The following is a 23,568-nucleotide window of genomic DNA, read 5'->3' as shown; positions in this document are numbered from 1 at the left end:
TAAATTGTGTTTGTTCAACCAAAAATAAAAAAAATAAAAAAACAGCATTTATTTACCCTCATGTTGTTAGAAACTCATATGACTTCTGTTCTTTGAAACACAAAAGGAGAAATTCTGATCAATCTTTTTTTTTTTGTATGCAAATACAGTGGATGGGAAATGCATTCATTTTAGCTTCGAACACACAGTGCATAAATTATGAAACTGACCACGGGCACAAAAGAGTATGCATGTATCATCAGCAAATCTTAGTAGTGTCATTTAATGGTGGATCGGATGATGAAGCTGTCGAGGTCAAACCAGTTTAGAACAACATGAGGATGAATAAATGTTGTGAAAAAGTTAAACTGTTCATTTAATAAGTTTTGTAAACTGTTTACTGTAACATCAAGACAAAAAGAGAAAAAGGGTTTCTGCAAGAGCTGTAAGTTATAAAAAAAACACTGTGCAAAAAAAACACTGCAGTGTGTCTGATGTTGTGCAGTGTTTAGTACCTAACAGTTCACTGCATTCCAGTGTAGCAAGCTGTGATGCAAGATTCAATCTATAGAATTCCCTGGTTTATTTATTTTTTTTTCTGCATTTTTCTGTATGTTGGTTTACATGACTTAGATTTGGTGGACAAAGTTTTTCATTTTACAAATATTTTTAACATAGCTTCTTTTCTTTTTATCCTAAAAATAACAATCAAAGATTATGCCCAACTTGTTATGATAGGACCATTGTATCACCATGGCATTTTTTCATTTATTAACAAATTAAAAACATGTTCATAATAGGAAACGTTTGTTTATGTCATTTCAAGTATGAACTGTATGTTTTTTAGATTAAACCAAGATATCACCCTAGTGATTTGGTGATGACTTTTGCACAGGCTGTGTAGCTTGGTCGCTGGCCTCTTATGTGATGTATACATTGTTTTCTTTCTCTCTCTTCAAGAGATGGCGTGGAGGGTCCTGGCAGCGTTGTCCCTGCTGCTGTGTTTTGGCTCATCTTGCTGTGATGATACTCAAGATTATTTCTTGTCTGATACCGTCATCAACAATGTCGTTCAGGACCCTCAAACTGGACGAATTTACGTGGGTGCCATTAATAACATCTATCAGCTCAACTATAAACTACAGCTGGAGAGCAGTGCTGTAACAGGCCCTAAGAAGGACAACCCACGATGCCCTGCACCAATCACTGCACTGTGCACTGACACAAAAGATATGGACAACATCAACAAACTCCTGCTGGTTAACTCCGCCAGCAGCACCTTGATTGTTTGTGGAAGCCTTTTCAGGGGCATCTGCTCATTGGTAAACCTCAACAGCGTGGACAAACAGGTGTACTACAGTGACACTAAAGGCGAGAAGACAGGAGAATACGTAGCCAGCACAGAGGAGTCTGTTGCCGTTGTGGGAGTAATTTCTTATTTTATAGAAGCTAATAATAATGCAAACCTCAGCGTATTTCTAGTGGGGAAGGGTTATGGTAGCTTTGACAGTTCGAAACTCATCAGCACCCGATTGCTGCAGGAGCATGGAGAAACAGATATCTTTGAGAACATGGTTGAAGCTTCCACTGTGCAAGCTAGTCCTTTTGTCCAGCGTTACCTCCACAACTTTCGTCATGCTTTCAAAGACGATGGCTACATCTACTTCTTGTTCTCACGCACTCCAGGCACCAGCGACAGTAGGAATATCACATTTATAGCACGTCTGTGTGAGAATGACCATTATTACTATTCTTACACCGAGCTCCAGCTCAACTGCTCCATCAAAACTGAACAACAGGAGAACACGTACAACAAGGTCCAAGCAGCGTATCTGGCCAGACCAGGAGAAGTTTTGGCTAGGAAGATCATTCCTCAAATCTCAATGATAAAGTTCTGTTTGCGGTGTTCAGCACGGATGAGGATGGTGGCCATTCTGCCTTGTGCATGTACCCGCTCAGCAGCATTAACGCCAGGCTTGAGGAGGTGATTGAGTCCTGCTACATAGGAGAAGTTCTGGGGGACGAGAAACCAAAGACTGTTTATTCACCCTACATCTCCAAGACTGAGGCCATCTGCAGGACCAAAAGAGACGTGAGTTGTTGTGTTACTTAAATTCTGGTTCTATTTTGTGTGGGCCTTTATGAACCCTCTGAAGGTGGTGTGTCTTTTCGCCCAACAGAAGGACATGGTGAAGGGATATAAATGTGGCGCAGAGTTCCTGCCGTCTCCACTAGCCAGTAAACCTGAGTATGCTCTGACTGTCGAACCAATCTACACCCGAAATGACATGCTGACAGCTGTAGCTGTGGCGGTAGAACATGAGCACACTGTGGCATTTTTGGGAACCAGTGGAGCAGATGTCTTAAAGGTGACAACATAAAGGTTGTTGGATTAAACCTAAGAATGGATGCTTTATGATCTACAACCACTTGAGTGGTGCACTTAAACCCAAGACTTACTTTAACTTAATGTTCATTTTAGACAGTGTATATTTGAAATTTTCTTCTAAAATGAGGATTTTTCTCAGGCTCCTATGTTTATGTTCAGTTATTTCATATTAATGGCAATGAAAAGAACCTACTCATTGCTATTAAAGTGAAATGACTGAACCTAGAGTCTAAGAAAAATCCTCATTTTAGAAGAAAATTTTTATATGGCACTTAGAGGCTTTGTCATGTGAACTCTTCATTTGTAAATCACTTATAAAATAAAATATGACTGATGTGTGCTATACTGCGTGGAAATACTTGTAACTTTCTGCTTGCAGGTGCATCTTGACCCCAGCCACTCTGACCTTTATAACAAGATTCCAGGGGAACGTACAGACGGTGGGGTGAACAAAAACCTCTTTTTTAATTCAGCTTTGGATCATTTGTACATTACCACTGGAAGAAAGGTTTGTTTATGAATATGTCCACAACATACAGATCAGGGGCCTGTACCATATTGTACATTACCACTGGAAGAAAGGTTTGTTTATGAACACGTCCACAACATACAGATCAGGGGCCTGTACCATAGCGGCTTGGCTTTTAGCTGCGTTCATTGTCATAGTAAATTATGCTCCACAGCTAACCTGCTCCGGGGGAGATAATGTTCTGGGTAAGAGATCTCAATCTGAAATTGGACCAGTCAGATGTGAACAAAGTGACATGTCTGATGCAAAAAAGTTACTCCCCCAGTTTCTCTTCCTCTAAATTAAGTAATAATTACTGAGAATTATTGTATATGATTTATATAATTGTTATGATTTGAGTTATTATTAATAAATTAGAAGCAATTTTAGTTTAACAATTATTATAAAGCACTTATTTTAAATGAATATTAATATATACAGATCATATGTAATATAAATAAGCTGTAGAATCAATAGATTATCCTTTATTAATAAATTAGAAGCAATTTTAGAAGATTATTTTCATTAATTGTTTTGTCCTCTTTCATGGACAAGTACTTTCTTCAGTGTAAATCCATTTAAATTCCTCATATTCTTCGACCTTTTAAACTTTAGAAAGAGTTTTGGATCTCACTGGCTTTCTTGCCGGAAGTGAATCACACTTGCTCTGTGTTGCAAGGCATGTGATTGGCTGTTTGCCTCTGATGTCACACATTAATGGGAACGCACTTCAAAAACTTAAGATCAAAGCCTGAGTTGACAAAGAAAGTTGATAATCAGCATCATGGTACCAACAAAGTTGTTTAGTTTAATTTAAACTAATCTTGTAACTCTGAATTTGTTCATCTACCATCATGGTACACGCCTCATGTTGAGTAAGCAGAGATCATCCACTGGTTAAAACCTGTTTAAACAATGCAGGCTTGCCAAGCTAGAAGGAACACAGATGTCTCCGTGACATCCCTAGACTCTAGTCATCTGCCACAAAAATGTAACAGCAGGCTGTCATATTCTTTTTGTGCTCTGATCTTAACACATTTAACCTAATTATTTTTGTTCTCAGGTTAGGTAAAGTAAGTCGAGTCTGGCCTAAATTATAAACATTTCAAATTACTTTCAACTTGTTCAGAAGACTTATTTGTGTTATGTTCTTATTCAAAGTCTTAAAACATAATAAATTAAAGCCTTGGTAGTTTTTATAATCAGTTACCTCAATTTGGTTACATTTCTTTTTATAATAAACAAAAATGCAAAGACAAATAATAGTCAATCACTGAAGTATAAAATACCCTTCACTGCATTGTATTGGAGGAGTCGGGCTTTGCCAGGGTTAGACAGAACCTTGGTTTCTAACCCAGGGTCCCATGGTTTGGGAGTGTTGTCACTGAAAGATGACCATGATGGATGCCTCCCTCATGGGCTGGGGGACAGTCTTAGACGGCGATCCAGCTTGTGGCCTCTGGCCCCTCTGGGTACATAAATTACCTGGAAATGAGGGCTATATTTATAGCAATGATATCTTTCTTTTTTGGAAGCCTGCACATAGCATCAATATGACTTCATGACTTCTCAAGGAACCAGGTTATACAAGTAACCTGAGAAATTTTGTTATCTTGATTGTCTTGCTTCTCTTTTGCTTAGATCACCAAAGTGCCAGTGCAGGCCTGTGAGCAGAAGAATGACTGTCAGTCATGTTTGTCCCAACGGGACCCATATTGTGGTTGGTGTGTGTTGGAGGGCCGGTAAGACTCATTTTATTACCAAATGCACAACTTGATTTGAGAACTCTTGTCTGGTGAAGGACAGGGTAATGACTATGGCTCCTTCTATCCCTAATAACCTATTTTTTAGAACAGGAAATTGTTTACAAATCCCATTGTAGTAGATATCTATGTACAGTCCAGTTAAAGTGAATGCAGTATTGCTCATTACTTGTGTTTGTCTGCTTTGCTCTTGCAGTTGTACAAGGAAAAAGGATTGTCAAAAAGGAGAAGGAAAGATCACCTGGTTGTGGAGTCCAAAACAAACATGTGTAACTATTGAGTCCTTCGAGCCCCCCAACATCAGTTGGAAGAAAACATATAATTCACAGGTACTGAAGCATAACATGTACACAAACACACACACACACACACACACACACACACACACACACACACACACACACACACACACACACAAACACACACACACACACACAAAAGGTAATGAAGCGTAACATGTAGTTATGGAAATCCATAAAATTGAAAAAAAAAAAAAAGTGATTGAAAAAAAGTCATTAATATTTATAATAATAATAATAATATTAATAATAATAAAGTTTTAAGTGATTTATTTATTTAATTTTTTCTTGTTTGTTTAGCTCTAAATATTCAGTATTTAAAATCCCTCATCCAATAATCCCAAACAGCCAGAAAACGTGTATATTTAACGTTTAAAAGTTTGAGAACTGGTATTTTATATTTCATTTTCCCCTAAATCCTTATTTTCTGGTTTAAACTTGCAGGTGATGATTGACATCCCCTCCCTCCCCAGTATCAGCAATCCTGCTAGATTTACATGTGTATTTGGTGACTATTGCAGTCAGGCAACGATGGAAAACGCACGGTTCATCTGTGATCTCCCGCTCTCTGAGTACATACCGCCCATACCTGAGACGCAAGGTGAGAGTATCCTGCTTGCCTTCTGTGATCCCTTCTCTCGATGCCTCCTTTACTCACTCAACAAACGGATTGTTTTTATCTCACAAAATGCCTAAAAATGACATCAAACATGAATACTTTTTCATTTATTTCTTCATTTTTGGAGACTGATCAGATCCAACAATTACACTGAAGCTGAATCTATTAGCAGATATATTCTGAAGTTTGCATGCGTGTAGATTTTGTGGCAGTGCCAGTGATGATCATGATGAATGATGGCATTGAAGTGGCATTTGGTGCATTTGAGTTCTACAACTGTGCAGACGTGGTGAAAAAATTGGAGAACACACCGTGAGTATCAGGCAATGTTTTAAAAATGTGTCTTCCTTTTAGCATTTCTTTGGATTAGTCTTTTGACTGGCTGCTATTGTGTCCTGCAGATGCATTGCATGTGTGACTAGTAAGTGGGGCTGCCAGTGGAACAGTCAGGATCACACATGCAGTGATAGAGATGACACTGTCAAGGGTGATCATATCATACAACACATGGAGGTGAGTCATGTTAGGAAGAGTGCATGCATATATAAATTAATATGCCTGTTTATGCTTTAATATATGGTGAGAGATCAACTTGTGACAAAAGAGTACTAATAACAGTTTTATTTATTATTTTTATGATTCTTGCAGGATGATAGGTGTCCACAGTTTGAGATCCCAGAACCTCTGCTTATTCCGGTTGGAATTAAAACCCCCATCCAATTTCAGGGCAAAAATCTGGATATATATTTGGTAAAGTACATACATTACTTCTTATTGTACATTCTGTGGTTGTTACACTTGGTATAATAGTATTTAAAATACATGCAGGCAATATCCTTGAGTATATAGTATGTAAATGTTTGATTTTTTAAGATATGTAATGGCTAATGTACAGTCATTTAGACAATATGGCCAAAAAAGCTGATTGGGATGGGGTTTATTTTGTGATAATGACCACCTGGCTGTGTGTTATCTGGCTTTTTACACTGCTTCTTTCTAAATACTGTACATAAATTGAGGTATGATATTGAATTATTTTAATTAAAATGGTTTTACAGTCCATAAAAATGTGCAATATATTAATATGAATGTATTACACATTGCGTTGAGAGTTGTTTTAGTAAATGTCTGTAACCTTAACAGATGATGTCCAGTTAGAAAATTATATTTATATTTATTTGACCTTTGTCCCTAGTAACAAACATAGTTGTGCTAGTTTGATGTCTCTTGTATCGCTTAATATATTTCTAGCAACAACTAGATATTTTATCACAGAACCATTGACCAATCAGAATCAAATATTTAGGAGAGCAATAAAGATACTAAAGAAAATATTTACCCAATATCTCAGTGAGGCCATTTGTCAGCATGATTTTTATAGTAAAATACCTATTTTTAGAGTCTGCATAAACAGCAATACTCTTTCTTCATGTCTCTCAGGGCAGAACCTTTCAGATCGGCACCGAGCTCATGAAACAGGTGGGCGAGGTGACTGTGAAGGCCGATGGGTCGAAGTACAAATTTGAGGGATATGAGGTCAGTACGCTCCACTCGTCTCCCTCACTTTCTACTTCTTCTCTGTTCACACATCGATTTGTTTCTGGAGTTTGAGCAGCAGCCAATATGGCATTCACAGCTATTGAGCTGCACATGTGTGTAGGGCTAAGTCCTATGTGGGCGTAACAAACACATAGTGATCGGGTTCACAAAGACATCATGTTGGCAAGGGGAGAATTTGTTGCGGCGCACAGTTGTTCCAGATGCAGTGATGTGTTTGCCTGTATCTGTGTCTTAAATGATGCCTTTCTACTGTTTTTCATGCAATTTGAATATGACAAAGAGCCAGAGGTGAATGTGACGTTCTACATAAAAGATAAACTCACGGACAGGAAGATTGACAGCACCCTCAGAGGTACATTTCAATGAATTTTCATCATCGTAGTTTACAGAAACAGGAAAACTGCTCTAAAGCTGAGTTTATCCAGTAAACATATGGAACTTAAAAATCTGGAAAGGTTGTGTACAAACATCTAATGAACATCTTAAAATAAGCAGGTTAACTTATGTTGTAAATTATGTTTTGAAAACTTATTTCCTGAATCTTGTTTAATTACAGTGTAGTACATTGACACTTTTTAAGAGGCCAGTATCTATAAAAATATACAGTCATACCCAATAATAAGGGCACCCTTGGTAAATATGATCAAAGAAGGCTGTGAAAATTAATCTTCATTGTTAATCCTTTTGATCTTTTATTTTATAAATTCACAAAAATCTAACCTTTCATTGGATAATAAGAATTTAAAATGGGGGGAAAAATCATTATGAAATAAATGTTTTTCTCTAATACACATTGGCCACAATTAAGGACACCCTTTTTATTGAATTCTTTTTTAAACCTCAAATTTTTTTTTCTATAATGCCTGATGAGGTTAGAGAACACTTGACAAGAGATCAGAGACCATTCCTTCATCCAGAATCACTTCAGACCCTTTAGATTCCCAGCTCCATGTTGGTGGTGCTGCTCTTCAGTTCACCACACTCATTTTCTATAGGGTTCAGGTCAAGGAACCATGGCCATAGCAGAAGCTTTCACAGCCTTCTTTGATCATATTTACCAAGGGTGTCCTTATTTTTGGGCATGACTGTAGTACTGCCAGCCTACATATTCTGAGCAGTATTTATCTGCCACAGAACAGTTTGTGACAGAATCGAACTTGATCAATAAATGAATAATAAATCAACACATACAAAAATAAACATCCTAATTTGCATAAATTAATTTCCAAAACAGTGATAAACAGCAGTGTTTATTTCTCTACAAATCAAAAAGTCTAGGCTAGGAGATCTTTTTCAAGTTCAGTTGTTTGAAGTGTTTTTTTGTTGAAGATGAATTCAGTGTTCATTGTTGTTTTGTTTACTCCGTTTTTCTACTCAGTGGTGCTCTACAACTGCTCGGTTAGACGTGAGGACTGCAGTTTGTGTAAGAACGCTGATCAGAAGTATAACTGCGTGTGGTGCGGCACAACAAAATCCTGCATCTATAGAGACCTGTGCACCAGGAGCTGGCACAGTGTCCTCCTCCAAAGATCACTGACGTGAGGACCATTCTTCTTGTCTTTCTTTTCTCAATTCTGTCACTCAACATTATTTTAAACGTTGCTCATACTAAATTCAGTTACGTTTCAAGCTAAGCTCAAAATGCATCCACGAATATCTCATTGGCGTGACATCAGCGATTACTAATTCTATTCCCAGTTCAGATGCAGATAATAAATTCCTACTCTTCATCTTTAGAAAACACCATTTCATGCCTAAATGATATATAGATAGCTGCGCTGGTAGTCACAAACTCAGTCTCTCACTCTAGTGTTTTGTTGAATCCATCTGAGACTATAGATGATCATGCCGCCAGCGCCTGGTCTAGCAAATGATTTTTTCCAAAGGAGCTGGATCATTTAAGGGCATAATGGTTATGTGCAGGCATGCAGATAAGTGCTGCACAGGTGTGCATGCACAACCAAAATAATAATTAAAAAATGCTCTGATGCCTCCAATTTTCAAGCAATCCTTTAGACTTTTGTTAGGTTTTTCAGGTATGTTTGATTGGGGATCAAGCTAAACTCTGTAGGACAGTGGATCTCCAGTACTGGAGTTGTCCATCTAGGTTATGGTTTTGAGTGTTATAGGCCTCTTTTTACTTTGCTTTTCTGTTATCATTTCAATTTTTTCCCCAGGAAGAGCCAATAAAGGGACAGATCTCTGGCACAACAAAAGGCACTAACTTGGGCATCAAGCAGGAGGACATTAAGAGAATCACCATAGCTGGAGTGCCTTGTACTTATTCGCCAAAAAGATACTCATTCTCTAGGTACTGCACGAGAGCTGAATGATTTAAGGATTCTTTGTAGCAACCTCTGTGTGTGTGTTGCTTAAAGAGAACAACCATACATTTGTGTTTTGTTCTTTTTACATTTATAATCTTTTATTGTTTAATTGGTTTATTATTCTGTTTAATCATAATCCATTATAAAAATGTATATACTCATTTAATTGATTCAAACATTGATCATTCATTCTATATTATATTATTTCATACTATTTTTCCATTATTCCGTTAGTCTTATGTTGTGTGCTGTGTTGTCTTTGCATAAAACATGTCTCCATTTCAAATTTATAATGTCACTGGAGGATGTTTCCATTGCTAATTCTTGTGATATGATAAAACTGGTTGGATATGTGCTAGTCAGATGAAGTCTGACTGAGCATTGAAACAGATGCAACTTAGATTATTCAATAAACTTCTGTCTTCTGCTTTATGCTCCCAAAAGAGTTTTGCTTACTAGAAAAAATGCAGTGAAACACTGATTTTGAGTACCAGACCACAATTGCTGTTAACAGGTTTTGGGTACCAGAAAAAACTGTTAATTGGTTTTGAGTATTAGAAAAAAAATTATATTTTCTAACAGGATCTGGTGTCCAGGGTTGGATCCATGTGGATCTTGATGTGGAGGCTAGACTTGTCATCAGGATGTTGGTATGATCTATCACTTCAGAAGCAAAATGATTTGTCTTGTTTCGAGTTTTGTTTTTTACATTTTTTGAATTTAGTTTTTTTAATGCTTAGTCTTATGGGTTTGGAATGCCATAAGGGTGAGTAATTATTAACAGAATTTTCATTTTTGGGTGAACTATCTCTTTAAATGAAAAAAAAAATCTACATATATTAATTCCATTTTAATTCTACCTCATTAAATTCAAATTATCAACCTTATTCTTCACGTAAAAATAGGCATGGCCATTTATATATTTTTTGGGTCTTGTTTCCGGTTTAATTTGCTTCCAGCTATTTTCAGGTGTTCAAAACCACTTGTTTTGCTGCATCTTGGTGTGTTTTACTGTGGCGAGTCACCCAATACGGAAAAAGCGTCGCCATGGATACAGGGCGCTCACATTGATTACTCCAGGACGCATGCTGATTGTCGGCACCTGAAGCTACTCACCTGGACTGCATTTAAATGGGGGAGAAGGCAGTTCTGTCAATGTATTTATGATGAGCACGTCCCCGTGAGAGTACAAGCGACACAGTTAACGCGCCTCGCTCACCTCTGGTTGCTGTCTGGAGATCCAACTGCCACACAGGTCGCTGAGAAAGTGGTCATGGGAGCCCGCACATGGCTGGCTGGCTGCATTGTGCATTGGGCTGTCCCCCGTGGAGCTCCAGAGTGTACCATTCAGATCGGTGGCAAATAAGTAAAGGTGGTCTTGGATTCTGGCAGCTCCGTCACCTTGGTTCAGCCTATTCCAACCAATTCCAACCAAGAGATCTGATCTTGGTGCTCCTACCAACAGCCACATCCAAATTTCTCCAAATCGCATCTGCCAGCTGGGACGCAGACGAGATATAATACCATATACCAAATATACCATGTAAACCTATTGAAGAACTGGACTGTACCATGGGAACATCTGGCCAAGAAAGACCCATTATGGCAGTGGGAAAGCAGCTGTACTCAAATCAGAAAGCAGAATTAAGTACCCTGGTCAGTCAGTTCATGGATGTGTTCAACAAACTTCCCGGGCAGACCACCATCATACAATAAGAGATTCAAGATTCGTACACCCCCTGGTTTTCAGAAGCGGTCCTACCGGGTACCAGAGGCTCGCTGGCTGGCTATAGAGGAGGAGATAACGAGGATGTGTCAGTTGGAGGTAATAGAAGCATCCCGTAGCCCGTGGTCCAGTCCCGTCATTATAGTCCTGAAATAAGATGGCACTTTCCGCTTCTGTAATGACTTTCGACGGCTTAACGAGGTCTCCAGCTTTGATGGGTATCTCATGCCCAGAGTGGATGAGCTCCTGGACCGGCTGGGCGGGGCCCATTTCATATCCATGCTAGACCTGACAAAGGGTTATGGCAGGTGCCCCTGACTCCTGAAACAAGAGAAAAGACCACCCCAAGCAGCCACTGGCAGTACCAAGTTCTACCTTTCGGCCTGCACGAGCCCTAGCCACGTTCGAGCGGATGATGGACATTCTACTACGGCCACATCAGGAGTGTGCGGCAGCATAATTGGACTATGTAGTCATCCACTCGGTGAGCTGGGAGGACCACCTCGACTGGTTGCGGAGAGTGCTGATGGAGTTGCGCTGGGCTGGACTCACAGCCAACCCAAAAAAATGCCATCTGGGCCTCACAAAGGCAATATTTGGGTTACCAGATCGGTCGGGGTCTCATCAAGCCGCAGAGTAAGAAGATTGAAGCCATTCAGAAAGTGGCCCAGCCCATCAATAAGACCAAGGTACTTGTCTTCTTGGGTTTTGCAGGCCACTATAGATGCTTCATACCTAACTTCTCTTCCATAGCCAGCCCGCTGACAGACCTGTCAAAAAAGGGGCAGCCGGAGAAACTAAAGTGGTCTATGGAGGCAGAGACAGCATTCCAAATGCTCAAATGTGCGCTCTCCTCATCGTTCGTCCTTCACTCCCCTGACTTCGGTTGCCCCTTCATCCTGCTTCCAGTGCCGGCTTGGGTGCAGTCTTGTCACAAGCTAAGGGGGAAGAAGAGGGTGCTCATTTACATCAGTCAGAAGCGCACTCCAGCTGTAACCAGGTATGCAACCGTGGAGAAAGAGCCTCTGGCCATTAAATGGGCGGTCCTAGAGCTGCGCTATTATTTGCTGGACAGGAGCTTCACGCTGGTGACCGACCACGTGCCGCTACAGTGGATGGCTTGAGCAAAAGACATGAACACACAAATCACTTGGTGGTTCCTCAGGCTCCAGGACTTTCATTTCAAGGTGCAACATCAGGCTGGAGCTGCCCACGACAACGCTGACGGGCTGTCAAGGATGTGGTCAGGATGGGCAGGTCCGTCGACTAACACTTCTCCCCCACCCCTACTCTCTCACCTATCTATTCACAGATGCTTTAGGGGGGGAGTGTGGCGAGTCACCAATGCAGAAACAACATCGCCATGGATACAGCGCGCTTACGCCATATAATTTTAGTTTATTATCTTAATTATGAACACTCTGGTTTGTAATGCAAACAGTTTTATCATTTACTGCACGTTGTTATTCTTCTCATTATTTACCTATAGCAGCTAATCAACTGAAAGTCTCACCCATAGGCTTACATACTGTAGGCTTACGTTTAGGAATAAGGTGGATAATGAAGATTATAATAAAGTGCTCCTCAAGCGTGGTTTATAAAATAAACAAATAAAATAAAATAAATTTAATTTTAAATTTTTTTTAATTAAATTCAATTTAATTAAACACTACAACTCTCAATTAAAATGCAGTCTGTATTACATTTTTCATGGAATACAACCCTATAACCAACACATTCAGATTAATTGTTTGGTACAATGTATAATGTTCATGTCGTATTGCAAAGCACATTTGCTGCTATTGAGGTGGCATACATTTAAGGTTAAGGAAAGGTTTGGTGCATTGGGTTAAGTTGTAGAAGTAGAGTCAACAGTGTAATTATTGATGTAAGTACAGAAATTTATTAAAGCTGTGATTACATGAAAGTATTTGATAAAAAGAATAAGTGCATTGTAATGATTAACTTAAATATAAGTACATAGTAGTTAAAGTTATTTAAAGGGTTAGTTCACCCAAAAATGAAAATTCTCTCATTAATTACTCACCCTCATGACATTCCAAACCCATAAGACCTTTGTTCATCTTCAGAATACAAATTAAGATATTTTTGCTGAATTCTGAGAGCACTCTGACCCTTCGTAAACAGCAACACAACTGAAATGTTCCCAGACCCAGAAAGGTAGCAAGGACATCGATAAAACAGTCTATTTGACATCAGTGGTTCAAATTTAATTTTGAACCATAGTTACGAAAATACTTCTTGTGTGCAAAGAAAACAAAAATGTATTCAACAATCCTTCTCCCCGAGTTACCGTCTTCCATCATTTTGGAGAGTACCACAATGCATATGCACGCTTTCCCCAGAACATAATCAATGTAATCAGTGTTGTTTACATTCAGGAGAAAGTGTGCGCATACTTTATCAATGTCCTTACTACATTTCTGGGTCTGGGAACATTTCAGTTGTGTTGCAGTCTATGCAGGGTCAGAGAGCTCTTAGATTTCATCAAAATCTGATGAAATCTGTTCTAGTGATGATACTACCTTTTCTAGTATCTTTGAAAGAATAGGGTGATTCAAGATAGGTTTGTAATTAAATATTTGGGGCCAAAGTTGTGTTCTTTTTTTAATGAGAGGCTTAATACCAGCCAGTTTGAAGGTTTTTGGGACATATCCTAATGACATTGACAAATTAATAATATAAAGGATCTATGACTTCTGGAAGCACCTCTTTTAGTAGATTAGATGGAATAGGGTCTAACATACATGTTGTTGTTTAATAATGTTGTTTTAAGGGATACTCCACCCCAAAATGAAACTTTTGTCATTAATCACTTACCCCCATGTGGTTCCAAACCTGTAAAAGCTTTGTTTATCTTCGGAACACAATTTAAGATATTTTGGATGAAAACTGGGAGGCCTGTGACTGTCCCATAGACTGCCAAGTAAATAACAGTGTCAAAGTCCAGAAAATTATGAAATACATCGTCAGAATAGTCTATCTGACATCAGTGGTTCAACCGTAATGTTATAAAGCGACAACAATACTTTTTGTAAGCGAAAAAGTATTGTTGGCAGATGGACTGTGGTGACACCCAGAGCCTGGGACGAGGTGCTGTGGCTGGGGACAGAGGGAAGCACTTGAAGCTAAAGGATTCTAGAGGCCAGGGGGTCAAAACACAACCTCTTTGAGAAAGTTTCAGTTTCCCATAACTAAGCTGGGAATGAGGCTTTACTTCATCTTTCACGGCATTGGTAACGCTTCAGCTTACTCAGTGTTGTCACTTGACTCAGCATGCTGGTCTGGACGTAGTGATTTGGTTAGTGAGGTACTGACAGGAAGCCTTTTACACGTCTCAAGCCTCATCGGTATTTATAGAGTCAATAATCAGCAGAAATACAGAGAAACAGATGAAGAGTGAAGCTGAGAAATTTACAAGTGAAAGAGTGGGAACGTGAGACTGCACACGATGGGGAAGTCGTGGCCTAGTGGTTAAAGAGTTTGACTCCTAAACCCCCAACTGCTCCCCGGGTGCCGCAGCATAAATGGCTGCCCACTGCTCCGGGTGTGTGTTCACGGTGTGTGTGTGTTCACTGCTGTGTGTGTGCACTTTGGATGGGTTAAATGCAGAGCACGAATTCTGAGTATGGGACACTTGCACTCGCATCCTTGCTAACACTAATCTTACTTTCCTCTACTGTGTACATATTAGCATGCGTGCTAAATGATAGTATTTACCTTAAATAGCACCTTTTGGACATTGTAAATTTGTTTCATGTGATAAATGTGTGCACTTCAGAACATGCGAGTCAGCACAACGGAAAAAGGGGAGGGGGGGGGGGGGGAAAGATAAAATCTAGACAGTGTCTAGAAAATACTACTTTGTATCTAAACACTAGACACTTGAAACCAGCAACTTAAGCAGCTTCATATGGGACACCTACATGTTTTGGCTTGCTATTAGGCTTGAGAGCAGGCAGTATTTAGTTAAGTGGCTTGGATTCAGAAAGTAGCTTATTGTTTGTAAGATTTCTGTTTAAAGTCTTACAGAATGACATTAATGGTTATGGATCTCTGTTGTACTTTGATTAGCGTTGGTGACATTTTGTCAAATGACAACATGCTGTCACCTAGTGGTTTGACATTCAAAGTACACTTAATTTGCAAACACTAAATCTCATGTTAACAACGGTTTTATTAAATGTTATTTACTATACGTTATTAAATATACATTTATTAAACTAGATTTGATAGTTTTATAAATTTATACATTTTTGTTTTATTTTTAGTCCTTTTATGTGCATTTTTTAATTTATAAATATTTCTATAGCTTTAATTACTTTTTATTTCATTTTCAGTTTTAGTCATTTTAGTAGGCTAACTCAGCTACATTTTTATTATTTTAATTAGCTTTCAAAGCAACATTCCTTAAGTTTTTTTTAGATTAAGTAAAAAAAAAAAACTATTTTATTTGATTTTTCTTATTTATTTAAGCATGATTCAGTTTAAATTTTCAAGTGATTGAATAACTTAAAGATGATTTTCTGATTTTATTTTTACAACACTAATTCCAAAGCCTTTTTGAAAAGCCTTGACACTCAAGCTCTGCTTTAGAGTAACAGGTAAACCAAGGTCGCTTTTAATTATACTAGCAATGAGACAAAAAGTGAGTTTCCAAAAGTGCAATTATTTGCTCACATTTCCTCACAAAAACCAATGTTCTTGTTAGCTGGTTATTCAGTGTTCCATAGCCAATGCAATTTGTTATCCTGGGGACAGTAGCACAACCCCATTATGAAAGAATCTGTTATTTCCAACTTCTGAAGGTTATCTGAAAGAGCATTGCCCCAATTACAATTTCAGAAGTTCCTATTGCATTTTTCTGCTCCATGAAGCCTATTATTTGATACCAACCAGCCGCAAAACCACGGAAATGAATGGATCTGATGTAATCACATACTGATGTAATAGATTATAGAATTAGGTTTTAATCATTACAAAAAACAAAGAGCTTCCTGTTATGTGTGTGTGTGTGTGTGTTTGTAAGCAATACTCCAGGCTATTAATCAATCAAAGTGCGATTATTGAAAGCCAAGAATGGATTTGGCTCTTGAAAGAACTACAAAGTAATTGTTTAAATAATTGTCCTTTGAGCATGCTGAGAACATTTACATTGTTTGCATTGATTTGTTTCTTGAAAGGAGTGGATAGTATTTGTTTATATTATTGTCCTTTTGGCTTCATTATCTTTCTTACATCTCTGATCACTTGTAATCAGGTTGATGATGAGAACTGGGTATTTCACGGCTCAAGTTGCCATCTTCCTTGAAAGAGTTTATGTATGTCTTGGTTTAAGTTTTTTTTCTATATAATTTTTAATTTAATATTTATTTTAGTTACATAGATGTTTCTAAGATAGATAAATTGGTTTACTAAGATGAGTAGTTATATATATAGAGGTATATAGTAGGCCTACTATATATAACAAATTAGTTTATAATATAAAAATAAATATATATATATATATATAATATATCATAATATATATATATATATAAAATCTCCATAATGGAACATTTTTTAAGCATTTCATGGGCCAAGGATACAGTTATTTGATCATATTAAAATTCATAAACATATACTAATTAAATTATGGTAAAAATGCAAAAGTATTTTTACAGTTTTTGTAATATTTTAATAAATATATTACAAATATTATTTTCTTATTTTAGTAATTCAAACCTCACTAATTTATGCAATTTACATTTAAAAAAGGGGCCAATTATATATTTATTTCATTTTTTAATCATCTTTATATTTATAGCGAGAGACTAATATATTATTATATAGTACAGTATAATAATGATATATACATAACACATAAAATACAAAACATCTCTAAATATATGTAAATTAAACCATAAAATAATGAAAATATATATTTTTGTACTTTTGAAATGAGCAAACTTTGTCCTTTGCCCTTGATCTTGTTCCGTACAGCGGCCTCATCATTTGGCTGAGTACAGGGGTGCAGGATTCTGGGCGATGGTCCCAGGACTTTTGGGATTGATGGTAAGAGCACCAGATGGCTCATTAGTGGCACTGCACCAAACTGGCACTGCAGGGAATACCAGATACCATCCACCAAGCTAAACCAACATCTCCAGACGCTAAGTAGCTAATAGGAGTGCATGCAGTTTATACACAGACAATCACACAAGCTCATGCACGCGCACACACAGCTACTGTACGTGCATGGACCACGCACTCATTTACACACACGCTCTCCGTCACTCACACAAGCACGGGAACACACCTCTGATTAGAGTGAGGTCTATGCAATAACTCATATTGACAGCCACCCGACCAAACTTGGCTCGGTGCAACAGGGAAGCAAATCTAATCATTGCACGCGCTAAAAATAACTCCTTTATTTCTCGCTCCCGCTCACTTTTGTTCATGTTTATCCCCCCTCCCTCTTCACGACTCCTTCTGTTTGCTGTCTCAACAGCATTGTCTTTCTCTGCCAACTGACAGCGTCAATGTTTCTGCTCATCTGTCTTTGCCGCCATTCTGGATGTGCCAAACTTAGCTGCTCACAGACTGGTGCAAATAACGTCTGTTTCTTGTTGAACACGGACACGGTGAGAATATTACTGACGTTAAATGGTACTTTATGGGATTTCGAGGTGTGGTAGTCTCTTGGTGGGGGTTACACAGCTCAAAAGCCCCCTGAGATTACATTTTGAGTTGATATTATGATTTCAAACAGTAGAGGGCGCCACAGGAATGCGTTACGAAACCGTTTCATTTGTTTTCAAGATGCAAAAATGCAGTGTCTAGATGTCAAACTCAAGTTATTAGAAGTCAACATGTGCCTCAAAATATCTCGAAAAGACTTGAATCATCACTGGAAGAAACTACATTTGAGCCGCAATCAAAATCTGTCCTTCACATCAGAGTCGCTCAAAACATGGCCAGTGAAGTATAAAATGACCTGCTCTGTGTCTGTACTGTCTTGTTTATGATTTGCCAGATGATTCAGTCATCTATTTCTTAGCCTTTAGTAAAAGAGGTGTGACAGATCCACTCCGAGCAATAGAAGTACGGGACTATTTGAGAGAAAATAGAACAATGGTTGCAGATGACAGCCGGCTCTGTGTTCCACACTCGGGCACAATGCCATCTCATTCCCCCTGACAGCTATCATTATTCTCATTTTTTTTCTCTGATTTTCTGTGTCTTTCCATCGCTGCATCGCTGTTATATTTCTCGTGTTTTGCTCAACTTTTCGCTCCATTTTACACTGTGAAATATTTGAGAAAGGCTTATTTTATGAGGGTTGAGAAAGAATGAGGTAGGGAGGGAGAGGGAATAAATGAAAAAGCAAAGCATCTCTGTCCCTACAGGCCTCAGGGCAAAGACCGCACTCTTTTCCTTCAGACAGACTAATTTCCATAGTCATGAATTATTCAAATCATTCAGCTTTGACACTCAGTCCAACTACAACATACACACACGTGCAAGTGCACTTTCGCTGCAATAACACACTGGGGTCCAAAACAACATTTTAAAGAGACGCTGCATTAATGATGTTGCTCATGTTACCCAGACTGTCCTCTGAAGGCAAAGCCGCAAAACACTTTGCTTATTTCAAAGACACGACTACCTGTGGAATTTGGTGGGTTTATGAAGGTCAGTCTGGCCAGATTAAAGCCTGTAAGGTTTAATAATAAAACAATAAGATCGCTGAAGTTTCCTGAGTCAATTGTTTAATGCAAACTTATTTTTATTGTTTTTATTTTTTATTTTATTGCACTTTATTTTATATATTGAAATTATTATTTTGTTGACATTTCTGACACCTTTTTATTTTATTTTATATTTTTGCCTATTATTGTATATTGTTTATTATATATTTTTTATTTTTAATCTCATTTTATTTCACCTTTTTTTCTTTATTTATATATTGCAAACATTACTTGTCATTACATCTGTCATTATTTTAAACCTGTATTATCGTCAATCCTCCTCCTACTCAGCCAAACATTAATCTTCAAAAAAGCAGCCAATCAAAAATATTGGACTAATGAAAGAGGTGGGCTTAAATATGTTGTTACAACACAATTTTCTGCATCCATCGTCAATATCTGTCCTTTGATTATGATTTACAATTGGTTTGGCCTTAATCTCTGTCACAGCATGAGCCAGATTACCGCAAATCTCAGATTTACTGTAAGTGGGAGAGGAAAAGATCATTATTTTATTCCAGCTCAGGCTTCACAGCAGGGGGCCTGTGGGGGGCCTTAAGGGTGTTTGAAGCAAGGTTAGAGCAAAGAACTATTTCTGGTTCCTACTTCCACTCTGGAAAATGCTCTTTTGAACACATTTGAGGACTGAAACAGGCGGGATGGATCTACAGGGTCTGAACAAATCATCTGGAAGAATGTCTCATTACCATCAGAGATAAAAAAAGTAGAAACAGATTTTTACTAAATACAGACTCGGTAATCATAGTGTCCATACAGTTATCAAAGTATAACATAAAGATAGATATAACAAAAATAGATATAACAGAGAGATATAGTTTGAAAAAAAAAAACTGTGACACTGTCTGTTTAAATGTATTTTTTATTGTACTGTATAATATAATGCATTTTTACATTTATTAACTTTACTGAAACTAGCATTTCTGGTAAGATATTATTTTATTTTGTCATGTGACTGTTTTTGTTTATTGATGCTTTGTCAACACCGTATGCCATAAAATACATATTAATTTTATTTTGTAATAATAATTGTTGTTATTGCAATTAGGCTGTTATTTTATATAACAAATACTTGCAACTCATAGCTATTTTATTTATGTTTTGATGTCATTGCATTGAAACCTTAAAGATGATTCCTGAACATTTATTTAACTAAACTCTCATTTTAATTTATTAACTTTGCTGATACTAATATTTTTGGTACTGTATTTTTTATTTTTTTCATGTCACTATTTTTGTGTATTGATACCTTGGCAACAGTGCATGGCATACAATAGAAATGTATTTGATGTATTTTTGCATATTGCAGATATTATTATTTTTTTTTTTCAAAATGATTGAAAAATATTTATTTTATTTAAATGTCATTGTATTAAAGCACTGAAGACTGTTCCTAAACAACTATTTTATTACATTGTCATTTTAATAATTGTCAAATTGTCATTTTAAAATTTCTGGTAACATGGATTATTTTGTTGTGTGACTTTTTGTTTATTGATGGTTTGGCAACACTGCATGCCATGAAATTCTAAATAATTTAACCTGTCATATTTTATTATTGTGTATTGTATAGTATATTTTATTGTATTATGTCACTGTATTTAAAAACTTGAAACTGAAAGTGTGTGTGTGTGTGTGTCTGTGTGTGTGAGAGAGAGAGAGAGAGAGAGAGAGAGAGTGTGTGGAGAAAGAGAGAGAAAGAGAGAGAAAGAGAGAGAGAGAGAGAGAGAGCTGAGGTATGTTCGTTTGGTGCAATGTGGGGATGTGTAGTTTGTTCTTGTGTTTAAGCTGTGGGGACTTTACTTCACCGGCTTTCCTTCAAAACTCACACAGGTACCCCTGAACAGTCATACTTCACCCGCACCTGGCGGCTTATCTGAAGCTCAGCCTACAGGGCGTGGAAAAGCCAGGGATTTTTTCGACGCTGGATTCCCAACATCGCCCATACTTCTTCGGATTTCCCTAACAAAGTGTCCTGCTTCCCCGGCTTTTCGCAAGGAATACTCTAGTTTTCTTCTAGCTCCGGTGATCCACTTGGAGGACGAATAATGTAAAGCTTTGATCGCGATCGCTCTCTGGCAGTCTCCGAACAGAAATCCTGATCTGCCATCGCGAGTTGTTTCTCAGAAAGGTGAGTGAGCGTTCAACTTTGTTTGTTTCACCTGCCTGCTTTACATTTCTTAGCCGCGCCTGTTTGTAAACGTTTAAAACAACGTCAAAACGCTTTATTTTCTTGAGTCTTGCGCGTTCCTGCGTGAGACTTTAACTGTTATCGCTACATTTGTGACATTCTTTCCAGTTAAATACGGCTGAACCAATTTAAGTCGATTCGCAGTAACCGCTTTTAAAGCGTTGGGTCTCATTAACATGCAACTTTTGTAATGTATTGTTTCAGCTTTCGTTGATTGTTTATGTAAATTTAGCGATAAAAGCACGCGCGGGGGTCGCGAGAATGTGGAAAGATACGCGACGTCGATATTAAAAAAGTACCAGTATTGACATTCTTTAATTACCATGCTGTTTACACGGTATTTCCAAGATTGCCATGTCACTGGGTCCAAAGTACATGACTAAAACATGACTGTAGGCTATGTGAAAAGAAAAACATCTTCGTACCATGATATGACATTTATAAGTGCCACATTGACTTCTGATCGCTCGGTTTATGTAGCACATATTTGCCTTCAATCCTCTAAGGTCTAAAAGAAACAAGATTTTCGGGTTTACACATGACATGTTAGCATGTTGTTGAGAACTCAAACTCTCCTTTGCTCATTCTGTTTGCTTAAGCCGGATGTTTGTTCCCCTTAACACTGTGCTGATGCTTGACATATGCTGTCCTAATAGTGCAACTAGCACTTTCCCATCTAAGATGCTCTTTGGTGATGTAAAACAAGGATTAATGATGGGATATTTAGTAATACCTGTTGTGTTTGATTGTCTGTGAACCATTTGTCACGGACTGTGGATGGAGCAGAAAGCAGAGCTACAGTATCTCTGTTCCTGTTGTCATCGTCTGATGAGTTTCACTTACCTTCATTTCATTTTCTCCTGGCTTGTTTATTCTCCCAATTACACCCAGCTCTCATATTATACAAGCTGTTGTGATAAAATCAACTATAATGAGCTAATCAAATTTCCCTCTGCTCTGTAATTGGGTGGCTGCATTGCTGTCTGTATTGCAGTGAAGTTCATTGCTGGCAGTGTTACACAACTGATCACTTTGAATGTTTGTCTATGAGTTAAAGGCATACTTTGAATCTTTGCTTAACTGGTGGACCTTTTACTGGAAAGTCCAAGTCCAAGTTTAGCCTACATTTAAAGTGATGCCCAGCGACAACTTGAAAATCTCATCTAGATGGCTATTCCAAATAGACAATGACAACAAACAGCATCTGATACAGTGAAAAAAAGGCATAGAAACAATTTTCACTCAGAAATTGCTAGTTAATTTTGCAATTCATTAAAAAGTACAAATACACTGCTTCTGGGAAATATCTCTATTCTGTGTGCTTAAGCCCTTCTAACCAAATCCCAACTACTACATATAATCCAAATCCTGGAGTGTTTTTGATTGCATTCATTTCAGTGGGTTTGCATGAATTTGATGACTGTAATTAGTAGAATATTAGCTTCTTTAATAGGTATTATTAACAATAAATGTTTGTTGCCTGATATCTGAGTAACTACTAGGTGGATATATTCATGAATTGGAAACCTAATTTGCCCTGATTATATTTGAAAGAAGTTGTAAAACTTTGTTTTGATGCTTCCGTATGAGAACGTTCCTCTTGCTTGAGCGATTCATAGCAGGAAGTCATCCAGCCCCCTCAAGGTCAGAGATCAATGGCCAAAAACAGAGGACGTGGAGAGAAATACGCTCTTTTTACCCTTCATTCTTCCTCCGTTCTTCGTCTCTTATGAGCAATGACTGTGTTTATTTGTGTTTCTTGTTGAGGAACAAGCACTCAGTACACAGTGGCCTCACTCATGCATGAGGACTTTGTGTGTTTGTGTTTGTTCATGTCGCCCAGAGAACATGGAGCTGGCTTGATTAAAGAATCGTGATAATCATGTGAAACCCTCATCTTCCTGTTTTGATTCACTGACTTGTGTCTCAACAGGTCCTTTGGTCAGTGATATCAGTGTTGATTGTTATGAGAGTGATAATGCTGAAAAACTGCCATTAAAGAGAGAGTGTTGAAAGTGAGGTGTGTACAATATGTATCTGTGCTTGTGGTTTCGTTGTCCTTGTTCATACATCTTCGCTGGACTTCCTAGATAAGCCCATCTGTGGTCTGGATGTTCACTCAGTCATTCTCACTTCCTGAACAGCCCACTCAGTTATGAGCTAATCACAATGGCTTTTTTTCTGCCGTTCTGCATTATTTTTCTCAAAAACACTCTTGGCGCAGGAGTAGAATTTGATTTGATTATGTTTTCTATTATTATTATACATTTTTTTTTTGAAGGTACTTTTACAGTTGCTCATAATTATGTAACTCTAAAGATTAATTTTCTATTTGTGCTGTGGGCACAATATTTGAATAATATAATATTATAATATAATATAATAAAATGTTTAGTCAATGCATAAACAGATCTCAGAACAGCACGTCTATCTTA

The 23,568-nt window shown here is 37.7% G+C and overlaps 1 protein-coding gene and 1 pseudogene across 1 annotated transcript in view; both read left to right on the top strand.

The window, feature by feature from the left end:
• The first annotated feature begins 910 nt into the window (after positions 1 to 910).
• Positions 911 to 9,874, top strand: LOC109078154 (annotated as a pseudogene).
• A 10,858-nt stretch (positions 9,875 to 20,732) lies between these two features.
• The window catches only part of plxnb2a.1 (plexin b2a, tandem duplicate 1), a 104,136-nt gene continuing 101,300 nt past the window's right edge, over positions 20,733 to 23,568 (top strand). Inside the window, exon 1 of the mRNA XM_042722815.1 lies at positions 20,733 to 21,073. The gene's annotated coding sequence lies outside the window, so the exon portion shown is untranslated. The remainder of the gene's footprint in view (positions 21,074 to 23,568) is intronic.

Source organism: Cyprinus carpio, chromosome B4 (assembly GCF_018340385.1).
Source record: "Cyprinus carpio isolate SPL01 chromosome B4, ASM1834038v1, whole genome shotgun sequence".
In the NCBI taxonomy this organism is placed as follows: domain Eukaryota; kingdom Metazoa; phylum Chordata; class Actinopteri; order Cypriniformes; family Cyprinidae; genus Cyprinus; species Cyprinus carpio.
Note: the sequence above shows the minus strand (reverse complement) of the source record. Positions and strands in the feature narration are given on the sequence as shown.